Source organism: Polypterus senegalus, chromosome 14 (assembly GCF_016835505.1).
Source record: "Polypterus senegalus isolate Bchr_013 chromosome 14, ASM1683550v1, whole genome shotgun sequence".
Lineage (NCBI taxonomy): Eukaryota > Metazoa > Chordata > Cladistia > Polypteriformes > Polypteridae > Polypterus > Polypterus senegalus.
The window spans coordinates 89,528,236-89,554,785 of NC_053167.1; the positions used below are offsets into that span (position 1 = coordinate 89,528,236).

The window sequence follows — 26,550 nt, forward strand, 5'->3', positions numbered from 1 at the left end:
CCTGACCTATAGGTAACATATATAATTAATGTCATGTGAGCTGTTCTGTTGAAACGCAGCTTGATTTAGATCAGTCTCAAAGTTATGTTGCATTTTCAGTTAGGCATAGTAAGGCAGAAGAAATAACCAATGAACTGTTTTGTATGTTAATTACAAGGCTAATGTGTGTTTTGAATTCAAGTGAGAGTATAAGGTGGTCTGAACTCCATTAATGATTGTACAGCTTCAGGGAATTATATACATTAAAGTCATCTAGCATAAGCATAACAAGCGGCTATTATGAGACCTAGCATAAGCACTTTATGGGTTGGTTTTTATCCATTCTGGCCTGTCCTTAGCATATCGCTTGCTTGTCCCCATACACTTCCCTTCATGAGGTCTCTGTAATCATTACTTATCATTACCTTCCTCCAGTGAAATGGCACGAGTTAGTCATACCCACTGTATAAGAAAAGTGAATGGGCTGGGACGGGAACAATGACAACATGTCTTTGCTTTGTTAACCTACGTATGACTATTGTTTTTTATTTATTGTTTAAAAGTTTATCTATCAGCTGACAGTTTATCTACATCGGTGCTGTGTTGATGTGCTCTAACAAACCTTCAAGAATATGCCTTAGCAGCAAATTCAGGGCCCTGAAGTAGCTTGCAGCCCTTCACTGGACATAATGGATGTTCAATGTGAGAGCAAAAGATTTGCTCATGCATTCATAAAATAAAAGCCAGCTGGATGGCTATTCCTGGCAAAAATATTCTAAACCAGCAATTTTCTGCTCACAGTGAATTCAAAACAAAGTCGAGTTGCTGATGAGTAATTTTAATATAGGCATACTCCGAGGAAGACTCACACTTTTTAGTGTAGATATTAACCTAGCAGTGACTACTGCCTGATTTTAGACCTGTTTTATATTTACAGTTACTTGTATAATTCAAATGTTTCAATTTTCTTTGTGTATTTGTATGAATGCTTAGCTTGATTTTTTTTGTGTTTGATTGCATTAATTCTCAGACGGAACACTGACTGTGTGGAGCTTGCCTGAATTTTTCAAAATATATCCAGAAGTCATAAATGTTGGATTAACTGGCAGCCTTAAGTTAACCTGCCATGAATGAATCATGCTTAGTTACAGTAAAAGTACTCCTGGTGATTTACAGCTTCCCTTGCCTTTTTCCAGGACTATGCAAGAACAGGACCCTGGAATGGAAAGTGGAGATTAAGAAAATGGATGGATTGATTTTTTTTAGCATACCATTTTATTTGTTTCCAGGTATCAGTATAACATACAGAACATTAAGCTTGTTATAACTGAATCCAAATTAAAAATTCATTTCTAAATGTGCACTGAGCCTGTTTAATATATAAAGCTCAGTAAAGAGTAAACCAGATTGAACAAAATTTTATCTTCCTTTGCTTTTAATTGAGTTTTATTTTCTTAAGGTTTTTACTATAGCTAATGCTTATAAATTTTTGTAATTTTGCATATTCTTATGCTAATTCTTATGGCATCAAGTAACTCAAAAGTCATTTTACAGTTGTTATTATCATTTATATACTGAATCATTACAAAGACAATTCATTTTTTCTATAGTGGTCTTCACTGAGCACTTAAACATATTTACATTGTCACATGTTTGTGCTATGGGAGCATCTACCAGACTCTTAGAAAATAACTCCTCAGTCACAGGCGCTTGAGGACACGCAGCCACTAATGCCTCCTTCTTTTTTATCTGCAGACCATTGAATGAGTCCCACAACGAGTTTTGACATCACTTTTGGTTTTCCCAGGAGGTCCTACCACTTCTCACCTGGCACCTATTTAAAGAACATTCATGGATGAATCCACTTCTAATAAAGGCACTCGAAATGAAGAAAAGAGCAGAATTAGGAAGCGCCAGAAAAGCCTAGACAATGCAGGATGACAGACATTTGATCGTTTTCTTTGGACTTTACTTTCATGTTTTTCATTTTGTTTATACTAGTTGGGGTGCCTAGATGTACCCTAGCTTTTTTAAGCTGTCCCTTCTAATTTTACAACAGTTATAATGGAAATAATATTTATTTACACACATTAATTTAAACAGAAATAATTTCTATGAATGACATAAACAAACATGACCAAATGGAGTCCATTAAATTGATGATGGACGAAAAGAAATCAAATATTCCAGTCAACAACATTACATGGAAAAAAAATTAACAAAGTCCTGATTATTTAGACCAAAGGTAGGCAAAATGGCTGCAGGTTTTTGTTCCAATCCAGTTTCTTAATGAGAAGTCAATTATTGCTGATGACACACTTATTCCTCAAGTGACATTTTTCTGCTTCATTTTAGTGGTCTCTCTTGTTAAGGTTCCCCACCCTTAATTGCTTATTTTAATCTTAAACAGCTGCATTCACTCTTTTAATGGTTTCTTATTAGCAATAAGATACAAATGACAACAGAGCCAGCAGTTCTCCATCTAACTTGTTTTCATATACACCTGTGTTTATTCATCATGCACTGTTCAGTTTAATAAAACACTTAAGAGTGAAATGTGACAGATTGAAAATGATCTGTTTTAGGCTTCAAATCATAAATGATCCATTGTCATTTGCATCTTGTTGCTAATAAGAAGCCATTTAACAGTGAATGTGCCTGTTTAAGACTGAAATAAGCAATTAAGGGTGGGGAACCTTAACAAGAGAGACCAGTAAAATGGAGCAGAAAAATGTCACTTGAGCAATAAGTGTGTCATCGGCAATAATGGACTTCTCATTAAGAAACTGGTTTGGATCAAAAACCTGCAGCCATTGTGGCTCTCCAGGATCGACTTTTCCTACCTCTGATTTAGACCATCTAGCCTCCCAGACATTCTGGAATATTATAGGTATGTACTGGAGAGCCTTACAATAAGTTGAACCCTTATACTGCTTAAGGTTCTCTGTATCTCTGGTGTCACTTACTATGGTCAGGAGTGGCCACATGACTGTAAAATTCAAGATGCGATTTATTGTCAGGTATACAAAATATAACATTCTCAAATTCACTTCATCCAGTTCAGGACTGCACGTAGGGTCTGGTTAAGACTCAATTCTTCACCCTCACATTCGCACTGCCACAGTGGCAAATTTGGAATTACCTGTTAATTCAACCAATATGTCTTTGTGGATATGGAAGGGAAAGATTAAGTACCAGAAGGGATGCCAAAATAAACAATTTCCAAACCTTGGGAATTTAACTCGAGAGGCCGAATCTGTGAGACACTAGTGCTACGTACTGCATCACCATACTACAGTGAAACATAGTGAAATGAAATTCTTATTGAATGTCTCTCACAAACTAGTATCAGGAGTATACAGCATATATAAAGTATATATATACATGTATAGAGTAGTATAATGTCCTGTGAATAAAAACTGCTCCTCATTCTAATGGTGTGAGTGCTAATTGTACTGATACATTAGAAGGTGGAGAGCGAAAAATGTTTGTGCAGGACGGCTGTGGTCACAGTTTGCCTGTGTTATATACAGTATGTTTTGTACAGAAGGGAGCTTTGTCCCTTCTGATTTCATTAATCTCTGAACAGGTGCCTTAATAGTTGTGATACAAGTAGTGAATACTCCACTACACACCTCTAAAATAGGTGAGCACCCTGTATATGGAGACCTCCACATTTTCCTGAGACATATGACTTGAGCCTAATATGTGTTTTTCCAATGTCACATCATCAGTGATGGTAACACATGATCACCACTGATGTAGATGGTAGTGTGGTCCACCTCATGCTTGGTGAAGACCATAACTAGCTCCTTAGCCTTGTTGAAATGAATAAAGTAGTCTTGTCATTGGTTGTGATCATTCTTATGATGGGGGTGAAATCAACAAAATTAATGAAAGTAGTATAACTGTGTGTAGCCACAGCCATAAGTGAACAAAAGAGTACAACAGAGGACTCAGCTTTCAACCCTATGGAGTGTCTGTGTTGAGAATCAGTGTCAAGGAAGTGATGCTTGCAGTCTGCACATTACCAGTTGCAAGGAGTGACATTATATTCCAGGTCTAATAGCCTGGTGATCAGCTTTGATAGCGCATCAGTTTTAAATGCTGAGCTCTAGTCTATAAGCTGTTCAATAAGTTTTTATTATCTAGGTGTGTATGTATTACAAGGGATTGTGTCATCCTCTGTTGACCATTGTGACAATGGGATACTTGGAAGAACAACAGAATAAAGGTGGGTCGCTAAAAGTTCATAAAAGATTTTCTTTTTGACCACATACTGTACATAAAGGGAAAATTGCAGTATGAACAAAGGCAAGGTTGGTGAAATGAGATAAAAGTGGATAAATGTTTTTTTTTAAAATAAAAACACTGCACTCAGACTCTGGACGGAATAGGTACGTGGTAGCATGGACGAGCGGCTGTGTGGTGTTGATGAGGGGAATTGGCATGGCCCTCAATCACATACACATACACACGGTTCACTCAAATTTCTCATTAATGCTCTGGGGTTTGTAATTGACTGCGGTGGGCAGGTGTCCTGCCCAGGGTTTGTTTCCTGCCTTGCACCCTGTGTTGACTGGGATTGGCTCCAGCAGACCCCCGTAACCCTGTAGTTAGGATATAGCGGGTTGGATAATGGATGGATGGTTTGTAATTGAGGCACATAGTCACACACAAGTGTAAAGGGAGTCTGAATTGGACAGAGAACTGAGAGTTTGAGATAGAGAAAAGAATGATGATTCCAGAGATTAAATGGAAAGTAAAGAGAAGACGAAGAGTCAGGATCGTGGTTGAGCCAGTGCAGTGGTGTTGAGGCAGATGGTAGGGAAGTGGTCTCAAAGTGTAGTGAGCGGAAAGTGCTCATGGGGCAGGGGTCATTCCCGCTGAGCACCCAAGGAGCAAGACCAACTACTGCTCCAAGCTAACTCCTGATGAACAACAAGGGATGGCAGTAGGAAAAGAGAGTAGGGTTTATGGGGTCCCCTGCTGAATGCCAAGGCGCAGTGGCGGAGACATGGGCCATATTGAAGGGTGACTATGCAATAAGCAACATGTACTATAGCGTACTAATATTCTCCCAAAATTTACTGTTAAAACTGTTTCTTCTGTTATGGACAGTAAATGCATTGGTTGATTTAATTTTCTGACATTATTTTCCTAATTGCTTTGTGGAACATTTTGTGAAAAGTTAAGAGGCTTTGCTTTAGATAAATATTTAATAAAAGCAATCGATTAAACAATCAGGTATAACAATGTGTACTGTTTGCTTTGGGTTAACTCTCTTGTAATACTCCAGTTTTCACCTTAGCTATAAATGCACTTTTGTAATTTATTTTAGATTTTTGGGAATACTTTTAGAGCTTGGCACAATTCAGTAATTAAGCAACTGCTTCTAACTGTTATTTTGTAGCTGTATCATTTTTTATCTTATGCTTCAACAGAAGGTTCATTAAAAAAATGACAAATTGGTGTCATTTGTTTGCTGAATATTTCTCTGTTTGGTAGCGGTGGTTACTACTGTGCATTCTGTGGCGATGTTGCTGTTTCCTTTTGTAATTCATTTGGGAAGTAATCATTTGGAACAGGATGTGTAGATCACAAGACCCCAGCAAGCCCATTTTCTGTCTTGGTTTCGGTTAAATTTAGAGGCGTAATCATTTTAATGACTGGGGGGAAATCCTCTTGCAAATTTGAAAAAAAAAACATTCAATAGGTTTGAAAGGGTAATTTCAGGAATTCAATACAAACTCTGACAGCCGAAATTTACGGCAAAGTCGTGATTTAAAGATGTGCTAAAAATGTGTTAGAAGTATACCAAAGCAGTTCATGTTTGATGGGGAAGCATGCATACACCACAATAATCCGTGAACTAGGTGTTGTTATACAGCTCCTGCTCTGAGTTTTTGGATGTGACAAAATGGATGCCTATGTGTTTGGAACACTAATGCATTTAATTTTCCCTTTCCCAGACCAAACTGCACTCTTTGTAATAATTCATGCTTGTTATATACAAGTTTAGCAAACTGCTCTACTATACTTTAATGGGTGAAAGAATTATAATGAAATCAATGTTATGTCATTAATCTTTAATTATGCTGGAAAATAGCATATTTGCTGTCATTGCTCTTCTAGATGATTTCATGCTAAATAGACCCGAATGAGTGGATATGGCTTCTTGTAAGTGTGGACTGGTTGATGGACTGGTGCAACTGCCAAGGTGGATTCCTGCTTTGCTCCCATGTTGCTATCTTCCACAATTCAGAACTGAATTATGTGAATTTGATAATTGCTAGATTTATTTATTTATCAGGTTCCTTTAACAAAAGGGATTTGCAACTCAGAAGCTCCAAGAATACAATTTCATAGTAGCCATACAAGCAGATACTAAACCAGAGGTGTCTAGAAATGAATGCTAGTCAGCACAGTGTACAGTATCACTTAACATTTAAGTCCTGCATAAATCAGGTCAGGGGCCTGGGGGACAGAGCCTTTCCTGGCCACATTGAGGAAAAGGCAGGGAAGAGACCCGGACAGGGCATCAGGGCATTTCAGAGCACACTGCCTCACCTATGTACACCCACAGTGACACTCAAACAGATTTAGAGACACCAAGTATCCTAACCAACAGGTTTTTCAGGAGGAACCTGGATGGTAACACATGCAGACACTAGAAGGAGAACATGCAGACTAAATATGGAGAACAACAGGGCATGATCCTCAAACTCGAGATGCTAGATCAGTAAAGTAGCAATGGGTACTATTATAGATCAAGTGAAAAGCAAAGCATTATATAACATCTGTTACACAATACTGTATGCAAATTGGTTATAGCCTATTAAAATCAAGTGCATAAAATAACAAATTACATCATACTGTATTTTCTACAGTAGGTCACATACTAAGATAATCAATTAAGTTTATATTAGAGGTGTGAGGTGGCTCTTCAGTCTTTTTTCAAAATAATGGTGGTTAAATAAACTTTTCTAACCATGGTGGGAGGTCTGGTTAACCAGTGTGCTGACAGCAGAGTTGTGAATCTAATGATAGAAGCAAAAGTCTGGTCCGTGTAGTTGGAGTGCAGAAGAGCCTGCATGATCAGTCAGGAATGATTGGTCCACATGCTGTGGAGGGGTACCTGCATGGACAAGTCCATAAAAACAAGAATATTACTGAGGATAAGGTCTATTTTCTTCATTTCTTAAATAATCTTTGGAGATGAAGGTTTCTTTCATCCATTCACCTAAAGATATCAGATGGCCAGATGTACAGAAGTAGATAAAAAGAGTGGTGTGTCATAAAACCTGAGGTAATGATTGTTGTAAACAATTTAAAGTAAAGTAAAAAAGCCAAGATACTGCCTAGTTAGTAGGCTGTTTAGAGCTGAAATGGCTTTTTGCTGCTGTGGTGGTGGTGGTGCTGCACAGCAAGTTGGGAGCCAAGAGAGAGTGTGAAGGGCTCCATTTTGATTTGCTTACGGGCGGTATGTGTGTGAATGGGAGGGGGAGTTGTCCTTTGTAATCCAGACATTGTAAATTCACAGCTGACCTGTGGCTGTTACCAAAGTGTAAAGGATGTGACCTGGGATGGATCTTGGTGGGATTCCATGGCAAAACAGCCACAGTGCCTACTAAGATCTACAATGGTGTAGGAGTTAAAGCAGATCCAGTAATGCTCCCCAACTGTTATTGCACTTGAAATAGAGTTTACTGCTCTACCTATGTGGTATGACACTTTTAGAGTACAATTCAAAAGCACAAATAAATGTTTAGAAAAGAAACAAAAAACGGACTGTGTTAAGCTCTTTTGAAATGTGAGTCAGATATAACTACTATGTAATTACCTGTATAAGTACAGTGTAATTATGAGTTATTACTCCGTACTTACTGTGTAATACAAAGTAACGATATAGTTAATTACTCAGTTGTCATTGTTATTCCAAAATTTATATAATTACAATGTAGCAATTTATCACGGATCCAAAAAAACAAGTGTACTTGCATAGTTACAATGTATCTGTACTTTCAAAATGTAATAAAAACATCAGGGTATGTAACTACAACTATGTAACAGATGTTCCATGGTCTGGGCAATTGTAATGGAGAATTGCAGTGATAACTGCATAGGTTTTTGATGATATTTCAAGATCTTTTTTTACATGGTAAAAACACCTTTGCAAAATGGTTAACGCTTTTGCCTCACGGATCCATTATCCTGAGATGGAATTCTGTCTGGAGATATGTGTGTAAAATGTGTACGTTCTACCCATGTCTCCCTAGGTTGGGTTATGTGGCCATATGTGTGAGAGCGTGTGAAGCCAACCAGCGTGTAGCTGAAAAATGACCATTAAACTGGCTACAATTGGAAGTGGTTTGAAAAAAACATAATTTACCTATCAAGGTGTTACAAGTACTGTACATCGGTAATTTGTATAAAAGTGTTAGGGATGCTCACAATATTTTGACTAATCCTGCAGTTGACTGCAGAAGGGAACATTCTCATATCATTACACATTTTTTTCACACTTGTGTCTTAAATTACCTGCCAGGGTTTGTCCTTTGTAGAAATGGAGTCAACTTTTACCAGAATCCTGGTGATCATTTGGATTACCCGACGTCCAAATGTAACTCCTCATTGTTCCCCTTTTTGAAAGTATGAGAAAGTCAGTTGTGCTAGGCAACCAAATCCTTTCAATAGTAGTAGGAATAAGAAATGACCACAAGTGTTTCCAGCGCAATCACTGACACCAGAAATTGCCCAAAAGTGATAAATGTAACAAGGACTGAGCTGTAGTGAAGCTCCCGGCAGTCAGTTTAACAAGTCATGTACAGCACATTACAGCATCTTCTTTCCATATTGTCCCTGTGTTTTTTAGCTCTGCCCATAACCCTCCTCTTCTTCCAGAATTGCTTGACATTGTTAGATCAGAAAGCATATCCTGCCATCGCCAGGCACTAGATAAGAAATAGCCTACGCATGTGTGCCAGTTAAAACTTTATCAATCCTCGTAACTGAGTCCTGAGTGCAGATCTGACAATTCATTGATATCTTCAGGTTTTTTAATCACAGTCAAGCAGTTTGGGGCAGTAGAAAGAGTATCCTTTTTTATGGAGCAGTACAATTAATTTTCTCCTGTATCAAATGTCATATATTCATATAAGAATGACGAGAATAATAGTCATTAAAACATGACTGACTATCTTTGCGTTTTGGCCTTATTTCTACATTTCTCCATGCAGGTTTCCTCAATGTTTAGATTTAGCCTCATTCACTATGGGTCAAGCTGTAGGTCACCATTGTTGTAATTAAATCCATCATAATAAAGGTCATTCAGTCATTAATTATTCAGAGAAATGCATCAGAAGCAAAGGCGTATTCTGTAGGAGGCTGCACTGCTCTGCTAAAATGCATGCATTGTACAGAAGGTGTTCTTGTCTGAAGGTGCACAGTGCAGCATTACCTAATAAAAACTATAGAAATTCTGATACTGCCCAGCCCAGTGTTTAGCACCACTGTCTTCCAGCTTCAGAAAAATGATTTCAAATCTTGGTCCTGGAAGCAGTCTGTGTCCTCCCTCTGTGTCCGAGGGATTTTCTCCAGATACTACGATTTCCCCTCTCATCACAAAATATGATTGTTACTTTAATTGGTGACCCAAAATTGTATGCTTTGTGAAGGACTGTGGTGGGCTGGTGCCCTGCCCGGGGTTTGTTTCCTGCCTTGCGCTCTGTGTTGGCTGGGATTGGCTCCAGCAGACCCCCCGTGACCCTGTAGTTAGGATATAGCGGGTTGGATAATGGATGGATGCTTTGTGAAGGACTGCTGTGCCATCCTGTTATGTTATACCTCAAAATGAATGGTAAAAAGGGAGGGAGACCATAAAAATACCCTGGCCACAATGAACCATAAAGTTCAAATTATTAAAACAAAATCAAATTGCAGTCTTTAATTCAAAATTGTAAAACAGAGCCAAAAAGTCAAATTATCTAAACAGAAAAGTAAATGGTCACAGGAATGAAAACATACACTAAACAGCAAAGTATGGCAGTATAACAGAAGCAGAAGAACACATTTAGATCCAACCCAATATCACTGTGAAATGGCAGTGGCAAAATAAATTGTGAACAGCCCTCAGATGCTGCCCTGAGGCTGAGGTAAGAAAGCACTGGTGGCTGATAATTTACAACTGGATCTCATCTCTCCTTAATCCGGAACATTATAACAGCAGCAATATTTTTTTAACACATTTTCATCCAAGGCATGTGGCTCAATGTTCTTTCCAAGATGTCATACAAAATGCAAAAAATAAAAGAAAAACAACAAATTAGAAATAATTAATTATACAAATGAAAAATAAATTGATGTCAAAAATAGTAATTGTGCACTTATATAATACTGATATAGAAGTAATGGATAAAGCAAAGTCCTTAATTGTGGATTCGTTTTTTAAGTCTTTCATAATTATAACAAGTCTGAAGCTATGGTCAGATAGCTAAGGAGGACAGAAAAAAAAAACACCAGCTGGCGAGATACTTGAGAAAAACAAAAAATTCTGAAGGGGTTCCAAGGCCCCCCACTGGGCATTCTACCTAACGTAAATTGGTGTAAGTAGTTTCTATTGTTTTAAGGCAGGGGTGCCCAATGCGTCGATCGCGATCGACCCGTAGATAGCGTTGCATTCAAAAAACATTTTTTTTAAACTTTAGTCTATCGTATATCCTCCCTATGGCATTTGCCACTTGATTGACATACAAGGCGGCCAGTCTGAGATTTCTTCTCTTCTAACACACTGGTCATCCTGCACTAACGATGAAACGCGCAAGCTACTGCAAAACTCTGGCTGTGATCTATTTAGCCTTCCAATTTATATCGACTAAAGAAGGGATTTTAAAAAAAAATTGTTTGGGGAGAGGTATGGGCTGGATGTGGAATTGGAAGAGGATTTTTTTTCTCACAATGTCACAATCGAAGTGCGTTTGTCTGATCTGACAATCTATTATTGCTATTCCAAAGACGGAAAATGTGGAAAGGCACTTTCATACTGTTCATAAAAACTTTGAAACTGACGTCCTTCCAAAAAGCGATCTGAGAAAGAGAAAAGAAAGGGAACTAAATCGCAGTTAATCTGCAGTGACCAGATTTTTCTGGGGGCAACCTGGGACACGGGGCTGGGTGGGCGGAGTCCTCCAGAAGCCAGATAGACTTTAACAATGGAAATGCCTATTTTCGTGTTTCCTGCATCTTATTCTGCACGAGTTTCTTCCATTTGAAACAATCATATTATTAAGCCACAAACATATACCCATTTTCAAAGTAGGGTTCTATACCATTGTATGCTATTTTTCGTGAAATTGCAGGCTAGATCTTGCCAAAAACAGTCGTGAAAATTGACTGAAAGACACGCTTTCCCGAAGAGCAAATAACAAACTCATTAGTGTACATTATATAGTATACTGTACTGTATGTTATGGACGTACCGAAACCTTACGTTGTTAATCAGGAATCGCAGTGAAAGTAGAGAAGTGCCAGAAATGTTTTGTGAATAATTTATTAATACTTTCTGAAATTGAACATGACACTTTTTCAATGTTTATAAAGGAAATACAGCCTTTCAATGAGTAACTTTCATAATCATGAAACACTAATATTTCTCAGATGAGTGGATAGCTCTCAGGACGTCAGGATTTTGTAATAACATGTCATAAAACTTGTCACATGAATAACTGAAATTGCATTTCACAATATTGCATCCCACGTACATGTGCTACTGCTAGTGCATGTCCCGACTTCAAAGGAAGAAACAGCAAACCAAATTCCAAAGAGGCAAGGGAAGAAGCAATGTCACTCTGCACTCTAAACTAAAGGAAAACAAAGTAAAATACAGTAAGTGTAAGGAACAGGCAAACATCTGCAAATGTTGTTGTGACTTGTGTCAAATATTCATTCATTATCTCTATATATAATCTTCATTTGGATCTTGATCTTTGCTTGTCCGCGAATGAATTGGAAGAAGAAGCACTAGATGGCAGTAGAGAGACAGCTAAAACATAGGCATTGCATTAAGAATCTCCTCCAGGCTTATACTACTGAAGACTGTAGTACTCCAGTCACACCTCAAAACACAGACATTCAAACTAAACAAATTGTTGTGCTTTAAATTAACTAAAGAGATCTTCATTTAGATCTTGATCTTTGTTTGTCTGCGAATTCCACGCATGCGTAGACCACCTTCCAGTTTAGTACGTTGTTGTTACTCACGGATGTCAACAATGTGCCGGAATAACGAAAGGGGTGGTGGACAGTGTTACGCTGGTTAGCTCCTGAGGCCTGGTTAGAGAATGAGATTGCCAAAGATAAAAGGTACATGCCTACGTAACATATGAATAAAAGAAAGACAGTCGGTAAAATGAAAGATAATGTAACAGCACGTTTCGGAAATTATTATTGTTACATTGTATCGAGTGCTGCGGGTCTCAAAGTTGCACCGTGGCTTGGTCACATGTCAGTGAAGTGATCCCTATTTATGCTTTAAAAAATCTGGATATCTACGTTTCCCCCTTTTATAACCATTGCTCCGTGTATATTGCCTTACTCTTTGGATTGCCACAAAGCAACCTGCGAGATTGGAGAAAGGTTTAGAAGACATCGTGAGAGGAAACGATAGCATCATGAAAACGAGACGGACTGTGAACGGACAGAAGCAGAAATGCTCCTACACCACCACATAATTACTATTCAGATAATGATTCCGAGTAGGCCGTTCTTATCGAATCAATGTCCAAGGGTTTTCTTTTGTAATTTTGTTTCCCTTATAAAAAATCATAATGCTGTGCGACGAAAGGCCCAGTTCATGACTGGCAGCCGCGTTTAAACAGGGAGCCCTTCACAGAGAACTTTAACAAGCGCAACGTAGTTGGGCGCACATGGCTAGTTAATATATAAATTAATATTATCAGATTCACAACTACGACGAAATTTACAGAGTACAGTCTGCAGACTTCAGACTATACAGTAAAGTGTGTACAGTAGTACTTAAAGAATAAAGAGCTAAAATGAAACTTAAAAAAATAAACTTTGTCAGCACTTTCAATTTTGTCGTAGCCTACAAAATAAATTGGCAAGTTTAACTCTTTTAAGTTTAAGCTTTAACTTCAGTGAAAACGGCTCACTTCGAACGCCGTATTGACAAGTGAATGACTGAATCAGGCATCAGCTCTTACAGTATATCAGGCTCAGAGCAGGAATAATAAGATAATTCCTGGCTCAGAGCGTAGCATAGCCAAAACGTGTCGTATCACAAGGCACGGCCGACACCATCCGACGATGCATCCGCTTCCGCCTTCTCGTCTCCCGTGCATTTCCATACTGCAAACAATGGCCACCAGAAGGCGTCAGACTCAGAAGAAGGTCGACTAACCGTCTGACGTCATGATGGGTAGAAAGTATGATTTGGAATCAGAAAGACTGAATGGGGTCTAGGCCTCTAGGGAAAAGTACGCATTTTGTCGGAAAACGCCACAGGCCGGGACATTTCCTGATCTTTTGGGGATGCCGGGACGGGTGATCCAAAAATAAGGACTTTCCCAGGTAAACCGGGACATCTGGTCACTGTATGACGTACAGCCGTCAATTTTCACTCGGCTGAATTCAAAAGCTCCTTGACTGCATTATTCAGCTCTACTTATTTATGCAAGTCAGCCTTTTCCCACATGACGATTATTAAATCCAAATACTGTAGTGACCATGAATGTATTGAATTGTTATTGTGCCATAAAGGTTAATCAGTTATGCAAGGTACAACAACATACATTTTATGTATGAAGTATACTCAGTATGTGTGCGTGTGTGTCTGTGTGTATGTGTGTGTGTGTGTGTATATATATATATATATATATAAAATTTTTAATGTAGGAAGATCATTTCGACCTGGTCATTTTAAAAGTAGCTCGCAATCCAAAAAAGTGTGGGCACCCCTGTTTTAAGGCTTCATTCTGAAAAAGACTATAATGCTTGACAACATAATTAACAGAGGACATAACTGAACAAACAAACAAAAAAGAAGATAATAAATTATAGAATAATTAGCATACATAAAAGTAAAACATCAACCAAAGAGAAAAAAAATACAGAAACGTCAAAAAACAAAACCTTGGAGCATGGCCCTCTCCTATTTTCATTCCTGCTTTATGCTTAAAGGATGAGATCTGAATCATGTAACCTTTACATCTAGATTAAGGTAGTTCAATAACAGATGGAGGGATAAATAAATGTACTTTTTGTATTTTCCTGAACTATTTTGTATTACCTTATATGCTCCTCACAAGAGGTGGTACTATTACAAAAACATCAAAAGGGTAAAAAAATGACAAAAATATACATTTTAAGAAGAGGGGATCAACAAATGAATCACACAATCTAAATGAAATAGACAAAACCAGAAGATCTGCAGCTTCACAGAGTCAAACATCACAGGCTTTTGACCAGCGTTTATCAAGTCAGGTCCATTTTGAGATCGAGGAAACTTATAACCCACTTTGAGGTCACTTCTGGGTAAAGCAGGGAATCCTTTTGAGGTTCACAGATAGACCTACTTTTGCAATAGTGATTTCAAACTAGAACCCCCTAGCACCTCAACATCCTCAGAACTTGCTTTATTTTTAAAGGGCTTTTGTGCTGGTTGAATGCTTAAGGGGACAACCTTTTCCATGATCTTCTCCTCCTACTATCTGAAGGGTCAGTGACATGCTGGTGTACAGGCCACATCTTACTCTCTGGCTCCTGGGAATCAATTTGCATGTCCCTTCTTGTCCATTAAATTCATTTACAGTGCTTCTTAACTCCTGGTGGTTTTCTCCTTCATGTATTGGCATGACAAAGTACATTCCCACTTTCAGCGCTTGCTTTTTTCTCACTCCTTGGTTTTTGTTGGGTTCTGCTCTCACCCTGCACAACTTTTTTCTACCAGCAAACTCTACATACACAGAGCCTCCCAGCATAATTGAAACATTATAAATAAATGTTTTTTTTTGTACAGAATATCATATGTAAGTATGTATCTGAGCAGCACGGTGACGCAGTGGGTAGCACAGCTGCCTCGCAGTTAGGAGACCTGGGTTCGCTTCCTGGGTCCTCCCTGCGTGGAGTTTGCATGTTCTCCCCGTGTCTGCGTGGGTTTCCTCCCACAGTCCAAAGACATGCAGGTTAGGTACACTGGCGATCCTAAATTGTCCCTAGTGTGTGCTTGGTGTGGGTGTGTATGTGTGTGTGCCCTGCGGTGGGGTGATGCCCTGCCCAGGGATTTGTTCCTGCCTTGTGCCCTGTGCTGGCTGTGATTGGCTCCAGCAGACCCCCGTGACCCTGTGTTAGGATCTAGTGGGTTGGACAATGAATGACTGAGTATGTATCCTTAATACACACATCATGCACTATACTTATAGAAAGAATACATCAATTGCTCTAATATTCTAAGACCTCTGAATGAAATGAAATCAACAAAGTACTCCCTTGTCTGTCTTGCTAGTGCAGAAGTAAACAAAAAGCAGTTTGTTTATAAATTTTTCTCAGGATGAGCTGCTAGATGTTGTCAAAAATTCTGAAAATGCCTAACTTGACTGGAGTATCGCCCCACTAAACAAAAGAGAAACAATTCTTTACGTATTCATTTATTTTTAAAATATACAGCCCAATCATGTTCTGTTCTATGTATTTTAAACAAAAAGAAAAATCGATGACGTACAATAAAGGATATCATATGTGCAATGATAATTGGACTTACAATAGCGCACTAAAAAAATACCCTACTTTTAATAGTAATTTTGAATTGAATATGAAAAAATATGGATCACTTTTCATTTGATTTCACATCAATTACTAGCTTTTTTTATTGCCAAGTTTTAATAGTTAAATCTGAAATTGAAGATAGGTACTGTGTGCACTTCATGTCCAAGCAAGCAGCACTAACTTAATCAGTCAGTCGGTTTCTTTTGTCTGTTTTAGCGTTGTTTAATGCCAAGAATAAGGTCTCACAAAAGTATAATGCCGACAGTTTTAGGAGGGATTAAGAGTGACAGTTGAGAGAAATGTAAAACAGCATACACTTATAAATGCAGACTACTTGCCCTTTTGCTGAAGTGTAACCAAGGAGAGAAAAGAATGTCAGCACTGCCCAGTGCAGACTCTATGGAGACCGTATACTGAAATAATCTTTGAGGTTAATAACTTCCTTACCTCTGCAATAGTGTTGTTTAGGGAAGCTCTGAACCACACAATGAAAAAAAATGGGATAACGCTTATCTCGTACATATCCCACATGTATGTGAAAATGTCACGAACGTAGTACATATGTGATAGTTTCGTAGTACATATGTGAACATTCATATGTAGTACATATGTGATAGTAGTAGTAACACCGCCACACGTACAGAGTTAGTAAAATTCACATTCATATGGGATACATACTCGTACAAGATAAGAGTTATCCCTTTTTTTCATTGTGCGGTTCAGAGGTTCTATAGTTGTTGAGCTGGCTCCTGGCACAAAATAATTCAATGCACTTCACATGAGCAACGAATGTAAAAGCAGATTTTGCACAAATTCTGATAGTAATTGTGACCAAAAAGACATGTCTCTACTTTAACAAATTGAAAGTAGTAGTAACACCGCCACACGTACAGAGTATAGTAAAATTCCTAGTTCCATGTCTGACCAACATTCAACCCAAATTGCAGCATTTGTTATCTACTTTATATACTAAAACTAGGATAGTGAGCTTTCCTGCGATACTAAAGTTAAAAGAATCGAATTATTCCTGTAGGATAATGGATGGAACTGTTCAGTTGTTACAGTGTTGTGTAGAAAATGAAAATATTCAGTTCTTCTTGATAAACAAATAGAATGTGATCTGAAGGTAAAGGGCAAACAGATTATTTATATTGCTTGTTGCTAAAATAAAGTGACCATCTGATTTAAACAAAATACAAAAAAAACCTAAGTTCCTCAATTGTACATAAGTACATAAGTAGCAATAATGTAATCATAACTTAAGGTTCAACACAATTATCTTTATGCGTCTCAAAGAGAAATTAAAATATGATGTTTGCACACTACTGCATTTGTGAGGGTCAGAGGTGTGGGGCTATTGAAAACTATTTTTGAGTGTATTTGATTAATGAGTGTAGTGACTTATAAAACCACATTACATTAAAATATATTGCAGAGTAGCATCTTTGTAATGTCCAAGACATCAAATCTTTCACAACTCTACCAAAATAATGTTATACCCTCCAAGAAAACCCTCAAAAATACTTAATTGTTTCCAAAAGGAGCCATTTCTACTAATTTACTTATGTTTGTTCTGTTATGAAATGTTTTAAAAAAATATTTTAAAAGAGTCTTTAGAGAGCACTAAGTGAGCTTTAAAAATACCAACATAAGTAAGAAGAACTAATATTAATACTTCCAAAGTAGCAGCAGACACAAAAAAGAGACTTGTAGTTAAATTGTTTAATTACAATTGACCCACCATCAAAAGAAAGAAGAAAAATCAAAGTATTCTAAACTGAAATCAACAGAACATTAATGCACAATAAAATACAATTAACCTAATTAATGTAGCAACAGACAACAAAAATCATACTGATTCATTAAATCTCCAGTTTACTTTAAGATTCATTGTATCCTGACATTCCTGTGTGAAAAGTTCCATATCATTCTTAAACTGAAAAATAAATAATTTTTTTTCAGTATCGACTGCATCAATGATATCCTGGGGAGCTCGGCTTGGTCCTTCTCCTCCTCCATCTCCAGGAAATGTGGCTCAAACACACCACCTCTGAAGAAAATGCAGGAAGATTTAGACTTGTTAACTAATGCACCGAATTTCAAATATTCAATTTGGGCAAAGGATTTTAATTGCTCATTTTTCTTAAAAGTAATATCACTTGACTGGCTAAAAAAGAAGACACAATTTATTATGAAGTGGCATAGAAATTTCAACCTTATTCCTAGAGTACCTTCTCATTAAAGAACTTAACCTTCACTTCTTAACTGAACAGGAATATGTGTATTGATTGTTTCATGAAAAAAATAGAAAAAAAAAAAGAAAAGATTTCAAATTTAAATAAAAACTATGTTAACGTTTATTAGAATTGAATGGATGAGTGAATCCAATTTCTAAAGAAAAATATACAACAAACAATAAAACAGAACTTAAAAGATCTTAATTTATGTTAAAATATCATCTTAAAGTACTGGGAATTTTCCATTCATCAGGAAAATAGACTGAACTTTGGGCAAAAATTCTTTTTATCATAATTTGCTGACAATACAATTTTAAGTGTCGAACCCACAGTTTTACGAGGCAAACTGAACAGCACCATAACCAGTGTTGCAGTCATTAACAAGGCGCTCGCCAGCCAAAGAACAAAGATTACAAACGTTACGTTAACTTTTCAACCAGTTTTGAAAAATGTTTTGCAAAATGTAGTTTTTATAATTATAATTAGAAACAATAGTAATAGTGATAACAACAGTACCGTGTTGCTTTCTGCCATCTTTTGTTTGTGCTCGAGAATGCTGTGCTTGTGCCTAGAAATAGATTTCTTGTGTTTGCCTCACCTAGCAATGGTGACGTCACTTCTGTCCAGAAACTGCGGGTCTACAATTGCAGGTCAAGCCCTGCGGTGACGTATGGTGCTGTGACTCTGCAAGTGGATGCTACTCAAAACAGTACATGATGCAGAAAAATAACCACCCCTGACACCAGAGGGCAATACTTCAAGAAATCAGAGGAGTCTTCCTTAGCTGTTCTCTGTAACCTTGTGACATGGCAGGTAGATTAGCTGCCTTGTAAAATCTGAATTTCAGATTCCAGTCTAGAGTGGAAGGCTTTTTCTACTCTGTATGAACTCTGTTATTCCCTTATGTTGTAAAAATGTCAAAAAGTCTGGCCACAATGGAACTTCATTATGCAGTAATAGTTAAAGAAATTTAGTAGACATTAAAGAAATTCAGACTAATTGAAATTCAAAGTCTAATAATTAAAATATATTCAAAATTCAAATCCTACTAAAAAGTAGGTTCAGAATATTTACAAAAGAACAAAAATGCTAAATTTTAATTTCCAAAATTTCAACAAAGTCAAACAAAGCTACAGAAGTAAATGTTAAATATTTCAATGAGAGTGCAATTCCAAAAGTACAATAACAAAATAGAAAAAAAATAATAAGAAGAAAGCCAACTGTTATGTTGGTTATTTTTGGTTGTTTTTCTCTGGCTTTTTAATGTCCCTAGCCACAATCTGTACAAAGTTTGGGTTGTTTTCAAGAATTCTGTAACATCCCATTAGTTTTCGAATTGAATGCTTTGTTTAAAAGTTGATAACTTAGTTTTTGCTTACTGCAAAAATGTTGTGTTGTTCGTGTCTCCCATATCCATGGGAACTATCCTAGTATTCCGCGGGAGATATATAGCTGATAAAATCTGCATTGGTAACGTATTTCCAAAATGATGACATGGCATCTGACTTTAGGATCCCAAAACCTTTTCTGTGCCGTATCCTTGCAAATTAATTATTTTTTATCTGTTGTCGGTATTTGACTTTGTGCTCTTGTTTCTTGGGTTTTTATTACTTTTACAATTTGATCGACTTGATCCCTTAGTTTTGACCACTGCCTTTATCTGATTACGAGTTTGTCTGTGTCCTTGCCAATAGGATACCGATAGTCCATACAACTAAATTAATAGACAGAGAAGGATAAATTGCACTAACCAAAAGAACTAAAGGACAATTAACAATTTAAACACAACAGAAATTAAGTGTGACATTTAAGGAAAACAGAACATGTAAAGTACAAATCATCAAAAAGCAAAACTCCAAGTTGACACCAAAAGCAAATATGACATTTTACTTCTGAGTCATACCATTAGGATGAATAGCAGTTACAAATCAAGACTGCTGCCCAGAGTTTGTGTACACCATTCAAGAATTTCTTTTTTCATTGCCACGTGAATGTAAATGAGTAAGAAGGTTGCTCCAAAACACCGAGAAGTGAATGGATGTGATGTGTTGGTTCCTTTGTGCTCTACATGTACAGTAGCCATTTACTTATGTCAGTGTGATGTTTCATTTCAATAATGTATATTGATAGATTTCTTAATTGCTTTATAAGCTGCCATAACATACCATTTTCTAAGCCTGTACATCCTGAGTAGGGTTCTTAGGGGCTGAAGTCAATCCCAGCAAGCATAGGGCACAAGGCTGGAACAATCCCCTGGACAGCGAGCAAGTCCATCACAGCAGGACCAATGTAATGCCACAAATCCACCTAACCTGCATGTCTGTGGACTGTGGGAGGAAAGTGGAGCACCAGGAGGAAGCCCACCCCAACATGGGGAGAACATGCAAGCTCTACGCAAGAAGGGTCTAGGATACTAACCCTGGTGTTCTTAGCGTGAGGCAGTGGCAATACCACTTTGCCACCATGCTGCCCATTTATAAGCAACTTTGTGCCAAATGGGACTTTATAATCATTATATCCAACTTGTCCCAGTAGTTGACTTGCATGACTCATCCACCTGTTGTGTAAAGGATAAGCACACGTGATTTTTTTTATTATTTCCAGTTCATTTGATGTACTGAGCAGCAGACTTCTTTGGGAAGGTTGTATGCTTGTTATTGCACATTAAAAATTAGGACTTCATAAATTAGGACATTGGCATCTTTGGACATAACCCATTCTGTACCATGCAGTGGTGGAATTGAAAATATTTAGTGTATACAATTTCAGTTGATCACAGAACTTTGCATCTGCTAAAATTAGATTTACAGTGTGTGTGCTTTTTAAAAGTGCTATATTCCATTACATTGGACTTTTGCCCAGGAATTGTGCTATTTCCACGTTTGCTGGACTGTAATCAAAAAAAAAAAATCAGGAAAAAATATCCATTTTGTAAAAAAGGTTATAAGTAAGATGAAGATCTTTGTGTATCCATCCATTTACTGAATCTATTTTGGGATCTCACCTACAGTACGTGGAGTCTGTCTGCAACATCAAAGTCAAAGCAGGAAACAACCCTGGGCAGGGTGTGACTCCATCAGTAGGCACACACATGTACACACCCACACATATAACAACACCAACAATATTTATTTATATAGCACATTTTCATACAAATGATGTAGCTCAAAGTGCTTTACAAGATGAAGAAAATATAAAATTAGGCAATACTAATTAACATAGAATAAAAGTAAGGTCTTATGGCCAGACAGCTTAAGAAAAAAAACAAAATCTGCAAGGGTTCCAGGCCACAAGACCTCCCAGCCCCCTCTAGGCATTCTACCTAAAATAACATACCTACATGTGCACACACACACTGTTTTGGCACACTGAATTACAGGACTGGAAATACCCAACTTCCTGAGGGTCATTATATACAGTATTTACATAATAACCCAATAAGTGTGGCACACCACGTCTGACACACATGTTATCTCGGTTACAAAGCAACAATTACAGTTTGAGCATTCTTTCAGTTTTCAGTTTAATTTGCAACATTACCAAAAGGGAACTTTAAAACGTTTTCACTGCTTTTACATCATTTTTAGTTTTGTTTTTTTTCTTACCGGGTAGCTCAAGGGAGCATGGCTTCCAGACTAGAGTACTGAATTCCTTCTACACCCCAAAGAGACACGCTTGTTAGGTTAATTGGTTACTTTGGATTGGCTCATTGTGAGTGAGTATGAGTGGGTGTACAAGTGTGTCCTGAGAAGAACGATCACTTAAACCATGGTGTGTTCCTGTGTCCTGGATTTTTGGAATTCACTAGTTCTCCAAATATCTGTATGGGCTTTTCCCAGTTTGGTCAGTTAGTGACTGTAAATGGGCCTGGAGTGGTTGAATTTGTCACGCAGTGGAATGGCCCTGATTCCTGTTTTGCATCAAATGCTCCCACAATATGTGAAATAAAAGCTTAGGATAAATGACTGAATAGATAAACTTTATAGTAAGATTGACTAGATTTATGACAGAATTCATACTGCAAACAGCTTTGTAGCTACGAAGACTGCAATCATGCTTAAAACATTGCAGTGGGCATAGATAATTCATATGCAAATCAATGAGCAGAATTTTATGCAATTGTATAAATTGTTCAATAGCTTTTAATAATTAAAGGCTATTACCTACTTTCAAAAGATTGATGCATTTCACACCTCTTTGTGTGCACATTATATATTGAATCTATTATAGATAATCTTGTTACTTATTTGCACTTGTATGCTTTAGTACTATAAAAGCAATTACATAGCAAAATAATCATCCATTCAGAACATGCAGACTCCACACAAAGAGCTCCTGGGACTTGAATCTCAGTCTCTTTATAATGAGGCAGCAGTACTACCACCACACCACCATTCCATTTACAAAATAATACATTTAAAATACTTAAATGGTCAAGAAAATGTGTGATTTTTTCTGATCCTACATGTTCCATTTAAAATCATTAGTGCCGTGATGTTTCCTTTTAGATAAGGAATACAAATCTCTGCCATAGGACAAGCCACATTATACACAAACACTCACTAACACTTAGCACATTTAGAATTGCCACTATACGTATTTTGCATGCTTTTGACATGTGGGAAGAACAAAAATCCCAGAGGACCACCGTGCAGATGGGAGAAAACATACAAACTGTACATGCACAGTTAGTGACTGGGTGAAGATTTGAACCTCTGCCTCTAAGGCTTGTTGTCACACTCCCCTATTAATTGAAAAGTCGCTTATTGGGTCCCATTTAAGAATCCCTCTATTATTGCTATGTTAGTTAATATGCACTTGTAGAACTTAAAATCTTTACCAAGGTTTCTTTCAGTGAAATTTATATTTTTACCTTCATTTCAAATATTTGATCAAATAGCAGAAATGTCAAATTGTGATTGATGTGCACCACTGTAAGTAAATAAGCAGAGTGTCGGAAACAAATCGCGGATTTAATTAATGTTACATCTCATCTATAGACACCATTTCAAGATAGATTGCTAAGACATCTGCTTAAACTGAAGGCTGAAGATTATCCTTGAAGCTTTACTGTTGTTGTCAGGAATTCAAACACAACTTAAATTCATTAGATGATCCTTAGTATTTCTCACCACATGTTTTCAGCACAGATTCCACATAGAAGGCACCATTATGCAGTAGTCCGCCATCTGTAAGTATTTTGTTGTTGCTGTTTTATGGTACCTTAGGTTGTCAATCATTTGTGATTATTGTGATATTACATAGAAGACTGGTCGTTATTCTCCATTGAAGAATCTAAATCTTTAAACTGCATGTATTATTTATATATTTAACCTCATTTCTGAAATTGAATGCATTAGTATCGTTGAAGTTTTGTTTTTGGTTTTTCTTGAGTATGTCTCCTGTCCTGGTCCTTACTTTTTCACATGTTGGTACATTCCCCACAACACTTTTTTGTGACCCATGTGTGTATGTATATATATATATATATATATATATATATATATATATATATATATATATATATATATATATAGTAGTATATAATACTAGCAAAATACCAAGGCAAGAGCGAGAAGTAGTGTGTTAAAGAAGCAATGAAAAGAAAAGGAAACATTTTGAAAATAACGTAACCTGATTGTCAATGTAATTGTTTTGTCACTGTTGTGAGTGATGAGTGTTGTTGTCATATATATATATATTTACACACACATATATACACACATATACATACATACACACACATATATACACACAAATACATATATATATATATACATATATACACACACACATATATAAACATATATATACATATACATACATATCTACATATATACACACACAGCCATTTCGTATCAGTGCAATACGCTGTTTGTTAAAACGGTTGACTCCCGCTCTTACGTGCAATAACAAATCAAATCATTCAGTTGTCTTTGCTCATTTTAGAGCTGGACGCCTGGCATCTTTTTTTGGCCACAGGTTCGTTTCTGTTTGCTGTGAGGTTCTGTGTTGTGGAGATTCTCAGGATGGATTGCAGGTGCTCATCAGTGAGGCGACTCCTGTGTGCTGTTTTGTTAGTCTTTATCACTGAGAAGAGCTTCTCCCACAGATATGTGCTACCAAACATGCACAAGGTTCGAGCCGCATGTAGACGGACTTTTTTTGTTCATCAAAGTCACCAAAGCGCCGTGCAAACTCAGTGCGCAGTGCGCCAGTTTATCAGCAAAGTGCGTATTTGGGAATACCGTAGTGACGACTTGGTTTAACAGTACTTGGCAACAGGGAAAGTGGGGCAAGGTGAACTGGTGCATTTGTGTCTCCCATAAAAGCAGCTTCACTTGAAATCACTTTGTGATTGTGCACGGGTTAAAACGTCCGCTGAAGCGCTGCATTATGGGATCTGTAGTTTATTGTGTTACCAGCGCTTCATATACCCGGGCTTTAATAACAATAATACAGTATATAAAATGATCTCGGGCCGGATATAATTACACGCCGGGCCGGATGTGGCCCGCGCCCTTGAGTTTGACACATATGGACTAAATAGAACTTGAAAAGATATATTTTTTCAAATGTGATCGCAATTCAGATAGAGTTGACGCAAGACTACAGCCTGCATGCCTCAATGAGTCATCCTCCCCTCACTCTTACTTTTTTACCGTTCATCTAATGAATACACTGAGTATGGCTTTACCAAAACAATCATTGATGGCTAATAAAGTATCCATTATTCGAGTATGTAGAGCGGGATATATATATATACCATATATACGCAGCGGAGAAGTAGTGTGTTAAAAAGGTAGAAAAGAAAAGGGAACATTTTAAAAATAACGTAACATGACTGTCAATATACAGTATTTGTTTTGTGAGTGTTACTGAGTGTTGCTGTCATCAATGATTTGATTATCATTATTTCTTTCAATCAGGTTCGTATTTGTAGGATGTGTTGTGTTCAAGTTACATTCCGGTTTGTCAATCGCTGTAAAGATGACAGGTTTCATTCATCGATTCGCTTCTTACTGCATCAATAAACAGCTCGCCTTCTTCTTTATCTGAGACCTGACACACTGCATGCACGGGTTTTTTACACTGTCTTCCTTTAGCGGACATTGACTTTTTCCACCGTGTGCTTTGTTTCCACAGTAGCTGCATTTATGAATATGCTTATCAGACGCTTCATGTTTTTTGCTGCCTTTTCAATTGTGTAATTCGGTTTTGTTCAGCCTTTGGAACTGTTGCTTTTATCTGTGCACCGCGCCAGTTCACGGAGCCGCCGTGTACTTGCATCGAAGGTTCCCAGCTGTGCTGGTGCCATCTCGTGCTATGTCCATAGCTTTATTTAATGTTACCTTAGTCCTGGCACTTAAAACTTTCTCTCGCAGTTTCGCTGAGTTTGTGTCAAACACCACCCTGACCATCTCATCTTCCTCTCCATAAGCACAGTCCTTCACCCGTGAATATTTACCCGTGGCAGTTTGCTATTGGATTGCCGCTGACGGACGGCCTTATATGGGCAGGCACTAAATTACAAACGCCAGCGGCAGCCTGTCTATGAACTTAATTTAAAGTTTAGGTTTACATCGTGCTTTGTTTCCGAAGTAGCAGAACTCATGAATATGGTTGTATATGTCACTCGCTCGCTTCTTATTGTTTCGCTGCCTTCTCAATTATATAATGCATGTTTTCTTAAGCGCTTTTTTGAGCTCTTCCTGGTTTTCTATGTACTGCGTGATTACGGGAGGCGTGATGATGTCACACTAAACTCCGCCCACGGCGTTGAAGCTCATCTCCATTACAGTAAATGGAGAAAAACTGCTTCCAGTTATGACCATTACGCGTAGAATTTCGATATAAAACCTGCCCAACTTTTGTAAGGAAGGTGTAAGGAATGAACCTGCCAAATTTCAGCCTTCCACCCACACGGGAAGTTGGAGAATTAGTGATGAGTCAATGAGTGAGTGAGTGAGTGAGTGAGTGAGTGAGTGAGTGAGTGAGTGAGTGAGTAAGTGAGTGAGTGAGTGAGGGCTTTGCCTTTTATTAGTATAGATACACTCCCTGGCCACTTCATTGGGTACACCTGTCCAACTTCTTGTTAATGCAAACATCTAATCAGCCAATCACATGGCAGCAACTCAATACATTTAGGCATGTAGACATTGTTAAGATGACCTGCTGAAGTTTAAACCAAGTATCAGAATGGGGAGAAAAGGTGATTCAGGTGACTTTGAACGTGGCATGCTTGTTGGTGCCAGACAGGCTGGTCTGAGTATTTCAGAAACTGCTGATCTACTGGGATTTTCACACGCAACCATCTCTATGGTTTACAGAGTATGATTCAGAAAAGGGAACATACAGTATCCAGTGAGCAGCAGCTCTCTGGGTAAAAATGACTTGTTTATTCCAGAGTTCAGAGGAGAAGGGCCAAACTAGTTTGAGCTGATAGAATGGCAACAATAACTCAAATAACCACTCATCACAAGTGAGGTATGCAGACGAGCTTCTGGGCTACAGCAGGAGGAGACCACACCAGGTGACACTCCTGTCAGCTAAG

The 26,550-nt window shown here is 37.7% G+C and overlaps 1 protein-coding gene across 2 annotated transcripts in view; it reads left to right on the forward strand.

Annotated features, from left to right (window-relative positions):
• Nucleotides 1-26,550, forward strand: part of b4galt2 (UDP-Gal:betaGlcNAc beta 1,4- galactosyltransferase, polypeptide 2) — a 648,560-nt gene that overhangs the window by 262,132 nt on the left and 359,878 nt on the right. The window lies entirely within an intron of this gene.